Source organism: Chrysemys picta, chromosome 2 (genome assembly GCF_011386835.1).
Source record: "Chrysemys picta bellii isolate R12L10 chromosome 2, ASM1138683v2, whole genome shotgun sequence".
NCBI lineage: Eukaryota > Metazoa > Chordata > Testudines > Emydidae > Chrysemys > Chrysemys picta.
Genome location: NC_088792.1, coordinates 3549602 through 3562117, shown reverse-complemented (window position 1 = coordinate 3562117; position 12516 = coordinate 3549602). Strand labels below are relative to the sequence as shown.

General features: G+C 58.4%; 2 long non-coding RNA genes across 2 annotated transcripts in view; one reads left to right on the top strand and one right to left on the bottom strand.

Annotated features, from left to right (window-relative positions):
* Positions 1-5143: 5143 nt before the first annotated feature.
* The window catches only part of LOC135981902 (uncharacterized), a 17754-nt gene continuing 10381 nt past the window's right edge, over positions 5144-12516 (top strand). The window contains exon 1 of the long non-coding RNA XR_010599078.1: positions 5144-5389. This is a non-coding gene — a long non-coding RNA (uncharacterized LOC135981902). The remainder of the gene's footprint in view (positions 5390-12516) is intronic.
* On the bottom strand, positions 5529-11504 carry LOC135981899 (uncharacterized). The gene is made up of 2 exons (XR_010599075.1): positions 8936-11504; positions 5529-6471 (listed from the first exon to the last, which is right to left on the bottom strand). It is a non-coding gene; the product is annotated as an uncharacterized LOC135981899 (long non-coding RNA).

Here is a 12516-nt window from a genome sequence, read left to right as displayed (position 1 = left end):
ACCACCTCACCGCAAGGCAGAAGCCCTGAGTCCCTCCCCCCCCCGCACAAGCCTAGCAGCTGAAGCCTGGAGCTCCCCAGCCCCACTGGGCCCTGGGATTTGTATAGTATTGGTGGGAGGGGGCTCTGGGAAATACTCTGTACAGTGGTCCTCAAACTTTTTTTTCCGCAGGCGACTTGAAAATTGCTGAGGGTCTCAGCAGACCACTTAATGATCTCTCCAAATATTGTTTGTACCATTAGCTAACTATTATAAAGCGCTTTGGATAAAAGAGCTATATATAAGAAAAACCTTAATAATAATTAACAGGGTTTTTTTGTTCTACACATAAAAGCACACCGCTCATATTTTAAGATCAGTAGTCTTACCTTTCTAATGCGATGGATGTGCCCTCTCTCCCCCGCCACAGCAGCCCCCGAGCTGGGGCTGGGAAGGAGGGGGGGTCCTCTCCCTCTCTCCCCCACTGCAGCAGCCCCCGAGCTGGAGCTGGGAAGGAGTGGGGGTCTTCTCCCTCTCTTCCCCGCCACAGCAGCCCCCGAATTGGGGCTGGGAAGGAGAGGGTGGTCTCTCCCTCTCTCCCCAAACACAGCAGCCCCCGAGCTGGGGCTGGGAAGGAGGGGGTGGTCTCTCCCTCTCTCCCCCCACTGCAGCAGCCCCCGAGCTGGGGCTGGGAAGGAGGCCATCTCTCCCCGGCAGCCACAGCCCTGGAGCTGGGGAAAGTCACCTCTTTCTCTGGCAGCCACAGCCCTGCACATCACAAATTCCCCCCACCCCCTTTTCTCACCCCACTGCCCTCTCCCACCTACCCCCATTCCCCCCCCCCCCAAGGCCACCACCTCACTTTACAGGTGCGTCTTCTCCAGGGTCCAGGCATCTAATTAGTGGAGCCACACCTGCATGCTCCACTAGTTAGATGGGTGGCCCTTCATTGTCCTGTGTTCGGCCGCCCAGGCCCGCACCTGAGAGGGAACTATCCACGGACCACCTGAATGGAGCTCGCGGAGCACTGGTGGTTCACGGACCATGGGTCTGAGAACCTCTGCTCTAGGAGAATGTAATCCCTGGGAGTGGGGCTCAGCTAGGCCCACAGCTCTGGGTTCTGGAGAAGGACATGTGCTGGCCACTGACCCTCAGCGAGTGGGGTGGGAGGACCGGTCTCCCCGGAAGCTGCGAAGGGAATGTGGGTGAGGGTGCAGGGGGGATGGGGAAAGGCCTGCGGCTTTGGAGTGAGGCCCGGCTAGGGTTACCATACGTCCGGATTTTCCCGGACATGTCCGGCTTTTTGGGGCTCAAATCCCCGTCCGGGGGGAAATCCCCCAAAGCCGGACATGTCCAGGAAAATCGGGAGGGAGGGCTCGGCGGTGCTCGGCCGGGGCCTCTGGGGCTGGGGTCGGCGGTGCGGGGCCGGGCCGGGGCCGGCGGTGCTCGGCAGGAGCCGGGGGTGCGGTGCCGGGGCCGGTGCCAGGCCGGGGTCGAGGGGCCGGTGGCACGGTGCCGGGCCGGGAGCCGGGGGCGCGGTGCCGGGGTCCAGGAGCCGGGCGTGCGGGGCCGGGCCGGGCCAGGAGCCGGGGTCGCAGTGCCGGGCCGGGGTCCGGGGTCACGGGGCCGGGCCAGTCCGGGGTCGCGGGGTCGCGGGGTCGCGGGGCTGGGGTCCGGGGTCGCGGGGCCGGGCCAGGGTCCAGGGTCCAGGGTCGCGGGGCCGGGCCGGGCCGGGAGCCGGGGTCGCGGGGGCGGGAGCCGGGGTCGCGGGGCCGGGCCGGGCTGGGAGCCAGGGTCGCGGGGCCGGGCTGGGGGCCAGTTCCCCAGGGCCCGAGCCAAGCCGGGCGGGAGACGCCGGGGCCAGAGCCTCTTGGCCTGGGCCGGCCGCCGAAGAGAGCCGCTCGGCCAGGAGGGCCGGACTGAGCCGCGCCGCACCCCGCCCCAGCCTACCTGCTGCCTCCCTGTTTCAGGCTTCCTGCGAACATCTGATTTGCGGGAAGCAGGGGAGGGGGAGGAGCAGGGGGCGGAGTGTTCAGGGGAGGGGGCAGAGTTGGGGCAGAGCTGAGGGCGGGGAAGGGGCGGGGTTGGGGCGGGGCTGGGTCCCCATGGAGTGTCCTCCTTTTTAAAAACTAAAAGATGGTAACCCTACGCTCTGGGGCTGAGCTGCCAAACTGCTGCCGCCACCCCCAGGCCCACGGGCGCGTCGCCCTCCTCCCTCTGCCCATATTCACGACACCCACTTCTGCCAGCTGCTCTTCCAGGAGGGGGCACGCGCCTCGGGCAGGAACGGGCGTGTCCGCCCTGTTATTACGCCAGCCCTGCTCCTGCACCAGGCCTCTGTGTGCTGCCGCGGGGTCGGTAACGAAGGGGCCAGTGCCTGGCAGGGGGCAAGGGGCATCCCGCTGCAGGGCGAAGGCAGCCTGCGCAGAGCAGGTCTCGTCGGGAAAAGCCCCTGTTTCTATGCCGTCACACAATGGCCCATGTTAGAGAGGGGAAAGGCCCAGGGAACATCCTGGGAGGTGCGTGGCAGACCCCCCAAGCCTCCCCCTTGATGTGACTGTTACACACCCCACATGCAGAATGGACCCAGCTCCCCCAGCCAGGCCCCAAGCTCACAGCAGGGCAGGACCCACTGATGCTTCTGCAGCAGCTTTGAATAAACTTCCCCCAGAGGCATTTTCTGCATTCAGTGTGGGAACAAAGCCCCAGATCACCCTGCCTTTGTGCCGGGAACACAGACCCTGGGGTGGGGGGAGACGCTGGAGACTCAGGCAGCTGGGGACTCTGCTCTCCGAGCCAGCAAGCCCAGCAGAGCTTGATCTCCAGGCTCCAGCCATCCAGGGCTGTGGCAGCCCGCAAGCAGAGCTTGCCTGTGTGTGTCTCCTTGTTCTGAGAAGCGCCCCCCCAGCTGCGGTGCAGACAGACCCTCAGGGCTTGGGGGCGTCACAAGAGACGATTTATACCCAAACCGAGCACAGGCCCCTCACCAGTGTGAACGCTCTGTGTCTTGTTAGACTCTGCATTTCGCAGAAGTGCTTCCCGGCCGCAGTCCATGCAGGGAAAGGGCCTCTCCCCAGCCTGAAAACTCTCTGGTGGGGTCTCGGATTTGGTAGGTGCCTGAATCTTTCCCCACCCTCCCTGCAGGGAGAAGGTAGGGTTACCATTCGTCCGGATTCTGCCAGACATGTCCGGCTTTTTTGAGTTAAAAATAGCGTCCGGGGGAATTTGTAAATGTCCGGATTTCCCCCCCATGCAGAGCGCGCGCGGCTGACAGGGCAGCTGGCTGGATGGTGCCACTTGCACTGGGCTCCGGCAGCCATAGCCCTTCCTCCACTTCCCCCTCCTCTCCCCTGCAGCTGAGATCACTCCCCTCCTCTCTCTCCCTCCCTCCATTCGCCGCCGGCCGGCCGTTCGCCTCAGCCTCCGGCAGTCTGGAGCTCCTCCCCCTGCCCAGCGCGCCGCTCCGCAGCACTCTGCGAGGGCGGGAACCGGGCTATGCGCTCCGTGGGGGAGCGCGGCAGCGTGTCGGGCTGCGCGTGGAGCCCGACACGCTGTTCTGAGCGGCAGGGTAAGGGGGCCACAGGGTCAGAGAAGGGGCAGGGAGGTTCTGGAGGGGGCAGTCAAGAGACAGGGAGCAGGGGGAGGGTTGGATGGGTCGGGAGTTTGGGGTGAGGCTGTCTGGGGTTTGGGGGTGTAAGGTTTTGGGCAGTCAGGGTACAGGTAGGGGGTAGGGTCCTAGGGGGGCAGTTAGGGTGGGGGGGTCTCAGGAGGGGGCAGTTAGGGGACAAGGAACAGGGAGGCTTAGGTAGGGGGTGGGGTTCTGGAGGGCAGTTAGGAGCAGGGGTCCCAGGAGGGGGCAGTCAGGGGACAAGGAGCGGGGGGGGGGTTGGGAGTTCTGGGGGGGGCTGTCAGGGGGCAGGAGTGGGGAGAGGGATCGGAGCAGTCAGGGGACAGGGAGCAGAGGGGTTTAGGTGGGTCGGGAGTTTTGGGGGGGGCTGTCAGGGGGTGGGGAGTGGTTGGATGGGGCATGGGAGTCCCTGGTGTCTGTCTGGGGGTGGGGGTGTGGATAAGGGTTGGGGCAGTCAGGGGACAGGTAGGGGGTAGGGTCCTAGGGGGCCAGTTAGGATGGGGGGGGTCTCAGGAGGGGGCAGTCAGGGGACAAGGAGCAGGGAGGCTTAGGTAGGGGGTGGAGTCCTGGGGGGCAGTTAGGGGCAGGGGTCCCAGGAGGGGGCAGTCAGGGGACAAGGCGTGGGGGGGAGGGTTGGGGGTTCTGAGGGGGCAGGAAGTGGGAGGGAGTTGAAGGGGCAGGGGCGGGGCTAGGGCAGGACAGGGGCGGGGCTAGGGCGGGGCTCCTCCCGTCCTCTTTTTTGATTGTTGAAATATGGTAACCCTAGGAGAAGGTCTCACACCACCACCACCCCCAACGTGGATTCTCTGGTGTACAGGAAGAGCCCACTTTGTCCTGAATCTCCTCCCACACTCAGCGCATCCACGCTCCCCACAGGGACGCTCCTCTCATGATTTTTCAGCTCTCTCTTCCCCGGGAAGCGTTGCTCGCACACAGCACATGGATACAGGCTCTCTCTGGTGCCAGGTCTCATCAGGACCGGGCGCCGTTGGGACCGGCACTGACTGATGCAGGTTTGAACAGCCTCAGGAGTCTGCGTGGTGCTGTCCTCTGATCCCTCTGGCAATGCCCTGTGCAGCGGAAGGGTCTCAGGACCTTCCACCTGCTCCTGCTCCTCAGACCTGCTCCTGCAGCCACCCTCTGCAGGAAGGATCCGGACGCGAGTCCTTGGGGAAGGGGAAGCACCGATATGGAGGGAGGCAGGGGGGCCCTGCTGGGGACAGCATGTGTCTGGGGCAGAGAAGGTGGCCAGGGGCCTGGCAAATAGCCCCATGGAGTGACCCAAGGGGCATAGACCCCAGTCATTGCTGTTGTACTCCAAGTCATCTCTGAATGTTCACCCCACCTCACACATCACTGTGCAAGGAGAGGGGACACTGAGGCCGGGTGTGCGTGTGACCCAAGGGGGATCCCCTCTTCATGCCTAGGACCTGGTAGGGTGACCAGACAGCAAATGTGAAAAATCGGGATGGGAGTGGGGGGGTAATAGAAAAAGACCCAAAAATCCGGACTGTCTCTATAATCCAGGGACATCTGGTCACCCTAGCACCTAATGGCAGCCAGGCTGGCTCTGCACAATGTGCTTTGCTTGCGGAGCGGCTCCCAGCCGGGCAGAGCCAGGGGGAGCGGGTGGGAAGCAAAGTCCCCGGCTCCTGTTCGCAGGGGGGCGGAGAGGAACCGCTTTGACCGATGCGGCTGACACCCGATCCCCCGGGCCAGTGGGCCAGGGAGCGCAGACCAGCCCGGCGGGGGGAAGCGGCTCAGACCCAAACGGAACCAAAGGTAACAGGGGGCAAAGGTGTCCCGGGACAAGGGTGGGTGGTGGGGCTGCAGCTGGGTGGAGAGGGGGAAAGTCCTGCTTAGGGGGGCAGCCACTGAATTATTAAAAGACTACGCAAGTATAAAAACCAGAAAAATTCACTTCATATAAATTCTTTTTATTTATGAGAAACTGGGCGCACCAGAAGATACTAACGTTTTTCATTGCAGTGTATAGTTGAACCCAAATTGTTTGTAACTGTGATTTTGTTAACATTAAATGAGCACACTAGTAGGACATTGTTTTATTTCACTAACTACATATTCTCTGCTTTCATTTTTTTTTTAATTTTAAACAGTCAAAAAAGAATATTGCAAAGTGCAAACGTGTAAAAGCCAAAAAAAAAGGGTGGGCGGCCAAAAAATGTTTTGCTTGCAGCAGCAAAAAACCTAGAGCCGGCCCTGGCTGGCCCCCACCTCTGCCCCTTGTTCCAGGTCTGGAGCCTCCATAAACTGTTGGTGGGGAACGGTCAGGGGCCATTGGGTGTGTTCCCTCTCACAGAGTTCTTGGTACAGAGCACGGGCAGGGACTGACCGGCTGGAGGGGGTGGGCTGCTTCAGGCCGACTTCACCCACAAGCCACAGGAGGACACAGAGCCCGGCCCTCGGGAACGAACTCCTGCTTGACCAGACACACCAGGCCTGAGCTGCTCGTTTTAGGTTTCAGGTTGTGGTCACAGAACCCCCGGCCCCAGCGGGAAGCTGCTGTGATGGGTGCGTCAACAGTCCCTGCCTCCCACTGCCCCACTGCTCTCTGCTCAGACTCCTGGGGGACAGGGGCTGGGGATTACCCAGTAGGATCATCAGAGTCTCAGGAAAACTGTGGTTCAGGAGAAACCCCAAAGGAGCCGATAGGAATGAAATGGAGGTTCGGGGTCAGAGTCTCGGCTCTTCACAGCTCAGCAGAGCTCAGCGACAGAAGGAAAATCGCTATTTACCCAGCAGAGCAGTGTCCCATAGTTCTCCAACATCACAGCCCGGTACAGCTCCTCTCCCAGTCTGCCAGCATCTCCCACTTGGCCTCCTCCCGGGAAAATCACCCGGCCCTGCAATCACAAGAGTTCCACGCTCAGCCCCTGCTGCTCCTACCTCCTGCCCCCGAGCCTCAGCAGGAAAGGGGCCTTGTGTGTGAGAGTCGCAGCGATCACACGGCCCAGCAGGGCTGGCCCGGGGGTTTATCCACTCCCTGCAAACGGCCACCTGAGCTGGGGCTGCTGCAGCCAGTGCCCTGGGTCTTTGTCCATCTGTAACCACAGTCAGGAGCCCAGCTCCAGCTCCCTCCCGCCAAGGCTGCGCGCGGAGGCAAGGCTCAGAGCAGCTCTACGAAGACAAGCCAGGGCAGGGGATTCCCCCCGCGGGTTGCTGCTCACACCTTCCAGAGAGGAGGAAGGACCCGGTCAGGATAGAACCACTGGGGAATCGCCCCCACCCGTGTCACTGAGAGCAGCAAACCGCCTCAAAGAGGAGACACTGACAGAGCCTCCATTACTTGCCCTGTTGAGGGGGTTGGCCCCTTTACCTCACTCAGCTCATGCAGTGAGTGTGGACGGGTTAGTGCCCCTCTCCCAGTTCCCTGCACTCACTCAGGCCCGTGGGGTCTGGGGTCCCCACGCTGCTGTGGGAGACATTAAACAGCAGCAAACAGCCTTTGCCCCTCTGCTCCCCCCACCCCTGGGGCACCAGAAGGGTCACTAAGAGACTCCCCCATGGAGCACCATCTCCCCTCCACGCAGGCCCCAGTGGTGAGGGTCACAGCCCCTCCGAAGAGACACCTATCCCCGTGACTGCTTAATGCAGGGGTCTCTGGAGAGGGGCGATGGGCCCCAGAGCCAGTGAGAAAAGCCCCTCTGGGGAAAGTTACAGGAAAAACCTTTAATGAAAGGCTACTCTGAAGGGTCAAAGGTCAGGGCCCTGAGCAGGGGCAGCCCCCCACTTCCATTCCTGGGGCTGGAGGCTTTCCCACAGCGTGTGTACTGCACTCAGCAGGGACCGGGCCTGCCACATACACGGCCCGGGGGGGGCGCTGGCCAGTCATCCCCAGCGAGCACAGGAGCAACGGGGGCCCCAGCAGAGCTTCCCACCCCCTCGGGGAGGCCCCTCATTGCTCCTCTCTGGAGGCTTCACTTCTCCAGCCTCGGGGTCCCACTTCCTCGCAGGCCTAACCCAGAGCTTCCCTCGGCCAGCCCGGACCCCGAATCCTGCCCCGGCCCAGCAGCGCCCGGCCTGGCGTTTCTGGCAAGTGCTGCAGCCCCTCTTCAAGCCAGGCCAGGCCATTAACCCCTTCCTGCCCTGGGGCTCACACACCCCATCACACCCCTCCTCAACCCTGTGACACAGGTCCTGGGCTCCTTCCTTCACTCCTCCCCCCGTATCCCATCGCCTCCCTGTCCGACACCATGTTCACCAGCGCCCCAGCTTGCATTGCTTCTTGCCAGCCCAGGGTGCAGCCCGGCTTCAGTCATGCTAGAAGGAGTGGGAGCCGGGTGTCATCTTTACTAGGGGCAAACATCACATCCAATTACAGAGACTGAAGTGAAGTGGCAACCATCTTAACCAAGGGCAAGTTGCACCTTCACTCCCATTGAGATCAATGGGAGATGGTGGCCATTTTGCATAAGGGCAAAAGTTGTCTCACTCATGCCAGAGAGTGAGCTGAGCTCTCTGTGGGCCTCTCCCCCCAGGAAGGTGGGGGAAGCCTCCTCTCACAAGCCTTGGGAACAATCCTGCATTGATCTTAGGGCCTAACAGGATTCAGGCTTTTCCCCCAAGGGAGTGGTCTGCCTCCTTCCCATGTCACTTCCCTTTCCCACCGGGAGGGAAACCCCCAGCCCCCCCTCGCACTGAGGGAGTCCCGGCTCAGGGGCTCGATCATGACTGTAGCGCCTCGGAGCAGGAACCCGTTGCACCAGGTGCTGAACACAAAGTCAGTTCCTGCCGTGCTGGGCTCAGGCTCCTACCAGGCTGCTGGTCCCGTCAAAGTGAAGCACGTGCTGGGGTTGCCACCTCTGAGATTAAAAACAAAAACCAGACCCATCCTTGCTGATCCTGAGCCCATAACACCGCACAGCTGGCAGTGTGCACTGAGCTGCCGGGCAGAGTTCCCAGCGATGATCCTGGGACAACCTGGCCCCCCTCTCCTCTCCTCTCCTCTCCTCAGCCACGCCCTCCAAATGTCTCACTCATGTCAGTAGGGCCGCAACTGCTAACGCCTGTCAGTTCACTGCTGCCTTCTCCACAGCTTTGTATGAGCAGAGAAGAAAAGGAGACAATAACTAAACCGTAGGTTAATCCCCGAGTGCCCCCCCAGCGCGCCTCGTGTGTGGGTGTCAGACTGCAAGCTGCCCAGGACGGGGTGCATGGGCCACATCACGGCTACTAAATAACTAACTAACCCAGGAAAGAACATGAAATGTGAGCATGGGTGCTCTGCTTTGCCACTGATGTGTAACGTATAGGTGGTGAGTGTGAGATTTTAAGGCCAGAAGGGACTATTAGAACATGTAGTCTTACCTGCATGGCACAGGCCAGAGAATTTCACCCAGTTACCCCTGGATGGTCTATTTCTCTGTCTAACATATTCCCCAGTGCTTTGAGCTGATGCACCTGTGCAGGTGGAACTGCTGGACTGGGGCCTTCGATTGTAAACTCCTTGACGCTTGGCTTCCCTTTGGTACTGAACTCAAGCGAGAGCCACCCGGGTTGCTCTCAGTAAATAACGGTAGTCGTTTTAGGAACAAACTTCATTTAAGACTTTTACTGTAGAAAACAAAAAGGTATGAGGATGTTAATGGTCAGCCTGTGAAATAAACAACGCTCACTGGGTCATCCAGTCATTTAAATCTTTTCTACATTTTCCTTTTATGAAAAGTCAGGCCAAGAGAAACAAAACACAAACATACAGGGGGGACAGCTCTCATCTGACAAACAGTGCCAAATAGATTGTACCTCAAACTGCCCCAGGCAACACAAGTCCATGGCCCAAGAATAGATAGGAGAATTACATTCAAAACAAACAGTTAAAAGAACATTTAAGGTTGCAAAGTCAAGCACTGAAGTCAGGAAATGCCAAAATTAAGGTGTTCCAGCCACCTTAATTCTGTCTCCTCTATGTCCCAGTCAGGCCATTTCCTTCTCCTTGGTTCTAGAAAGGATCTTATCCGCACAGTACCTGAATGCCTCCACGCTGCCTGGGCACCAGGCATGTCACTGAGAGCACAGGGCAGCCTCCCTGCTCTCACTGCTTGCAGCAGGGAGGAACAACACCAGGGAAAGTCCTGCTCGTCCTTTGCGCAGCCCTGGGCTGGAGCATGCTCAGAGCAGACAGAATCTTTGAAGAATTTAGCGGCAAGTTCTCAAGTCCCAACTGAACTTGTGCAGCATTTGATCTTTTGGAGGCTTATAACGGGGCCAAGTTTGGGTGGTTTTTCAAGGGAACAGCAAAAGGCACATCCTGTGCTAAATTTCGAGTCCCGGCTCCAAAGTATGAAGGCATTAGAGCTTCTCAATGAAAAGGTTATACAAATATTTTAACAAGTGTCTTTTCTTGGAGATGGCTGAACTGTCTCATCTGAAACTTTCCCCAATGGTTCAGCCTGCGGCAAAGACTTGGCCTGGAAAATGTCAGGCCCCATGGTTAAAGTTTGGCTAAGTTCCAAGCAACTGAACACAGAGCCCGACAATGGACAGTGTTAGGCAAGCTGTACTGTAGGTCAGGGCAGTCTATTTTTTGCCGAGGTCCAAATTTCTTGGTCAAGGTCCAGTCAAGGTCCAGACGCCAGAGAAAATAATAAAATAAAATAAAATAAAATAACAACAACAAGTAAATAAAGATTTTGGGCTCCATTCAAAAGCATCTGGCAGTGTGGATTTGGTTCACAGTCCGGCTGTCGACTACCCCTGCTATAGGCAGTGCGACCAGCTCCACCTATAACAACTGCCATTTATCTTTACAGAAGGACTTAGGATCAAACCAGGGGTCCATCTAGTCTGGGGGTATGTCTACACTACGAAATTAGGTCGAATTTATAGAAGCCGGTTTTATAGAAATCGGTTGTATACAGCCGATTGTGTGTGTCCCCACATAAAATGCTCTAAGTGCTCTAGTCGGCGGACCGCGTCCACAGTACGAGGCTAGCGTCGACTTCCGGAGCATTGCACTATGGGTAGCTATCCCACAGTTCCCGCAGTCTCCGCCGTCCATTGGAATTCTGGGTTGAGATCCCAATGCCCGGATGATGCAAAACAGTGTCGCGGGAGGTTCTGGGTACATGTCGTCAGGCCCCTCCCCCTCCGTCAGAGCAACGGCAGACAATAGATTCGCGCCTTTTTACCTGGGTTACCTGTGCAGACAACATACCACAGCAAGCATGGAGCCTGCTCAGCTCAGCTGAGCTCACCGTCACCATATGTCCTCTGGGTGCCGGCAGACGTGGGACTGCATTGCTACACAGCAGCAGCTGCTAACTGCCTTTTGGCGGTAGATGGTGTAGCATGACTAGTAGCCGTGGGGCTGGCAGCCGTAGGGCTGCATTGCACCAGGCCCTTGCCTTTTGATAGAAGATGGTATATTATGATTGGTAACCATCGTCGTCGTACTGCAGTGGCTGTCAATCATGGGCACCTGGGCAGACATGCTACTGTCTTGATGATGATGGCTATCAGTCGTAGTATGCTATTTTCTGCCAATTGCCCAGTGTTGTCTGCTAAGCACCCAGAAGAGGCTGAGGGCGATGCTGGGTGCTGGCAGACGTGGGGCTGGCAGACGTGGGGCTGCATTGCTACACAGCAGCAGCCCCTTGCCTTTTGGTAGAAGATGGTATATTACGACTGATATCCGTTGTCATCGTACTGCAGAGGCTATCAGTCATGCTGCACCGTCGGCTGCCAGCTTAAGATGTAAAAAATAGATTTGTTCTGTATTCATTTGCTTCCCCCTCCCTCCGTCAAATCAACGGCCTGCTAAACCCAGGGTTTTCAGTTTAATCTTTGGGGGGACCATTCTGTGTGACAGTTGTTTGTGTTTCTCCCTGATGCACAGCCACCTTTCTTGATTTTAATTCCCTGTACCTGTACCTGTACGCCATGTCGTCACTCGGCCCTCCCTCCCTCCCGCCCTCCCTCCTTCTCCTGGTCCGTCAGATACTAGTTTCGCGCCTTTTTTCAGACCAGGCGCCATAGCTAGCACTGGGATCATGGAGCCCGCTCAGATCACCGCGGCAATTATGAGCACTATGAACACCACGCGCATTGTCCTGGAGTATATGCAGAGCCAGGACATGCCAAGGCGAAACCCGGACCAGCTGAGGAGGCGATTGCAGCGCGGCGAAGAGAGTGATGAGGAAATTGACATGGACATAGACCTCTCACAAGGCACAGGCCCCAGCAATGTGGAAATCATGGTGTCACTGGGGCAGGTTCATGGCGTGGAACACTGATTCTGGGCCCGGGAAACAAGCACAGACTGGTGGGACCGCATCGTGCTGCAGGTGTGGGACGATTCCCAGTGGCTGCGAAACTTTCGCATGCGTAAGGGCACTTTCATGGAACTTTGTGACTTGCTTTCCCCTGCCCTGAAGCGCCAGAATACCAGGATGAGAGCAGCCCTCACAGTTGAGAAGCGAGTGGCGATAGCCCTGTGGAAGCTTGCAACGCCAAACAGCTACCGGTCAGTCGGGAATCAATTTGGAGTGGGCAAATCTACTGTGGGGGCTGCTGTGATCCAAGTTGCCAGGGCAATGAAAGACCTGGTGATATCAAGGGTAGTGACTCTGGGCAATGTGCAGGCAATAGTGGATGGTTTTGCTGAAATGGGATTCCCAAACTGTGGTGGGGCCATAGACGGAACCCATATCCCTATCTTGGCACCGGAGCACCAAGCCACCGAGTACATAAACCGCAAGGGGTACTTTTCAATGCTGCTGCAAGTCCTGGTGGATCACAAGGGACGTTTCACCAACATCAATGTGGGATGGCCAGGAAAGGTACATGATGCTCGCGTCTTCAGGCACTCTGCTCTGTTTCGAAAGCTGGAGGAAAGGACTTTCTTCCCGGACCAGAAAGTAACCGTTGGGGATGTTGAAATGCCTATCGTG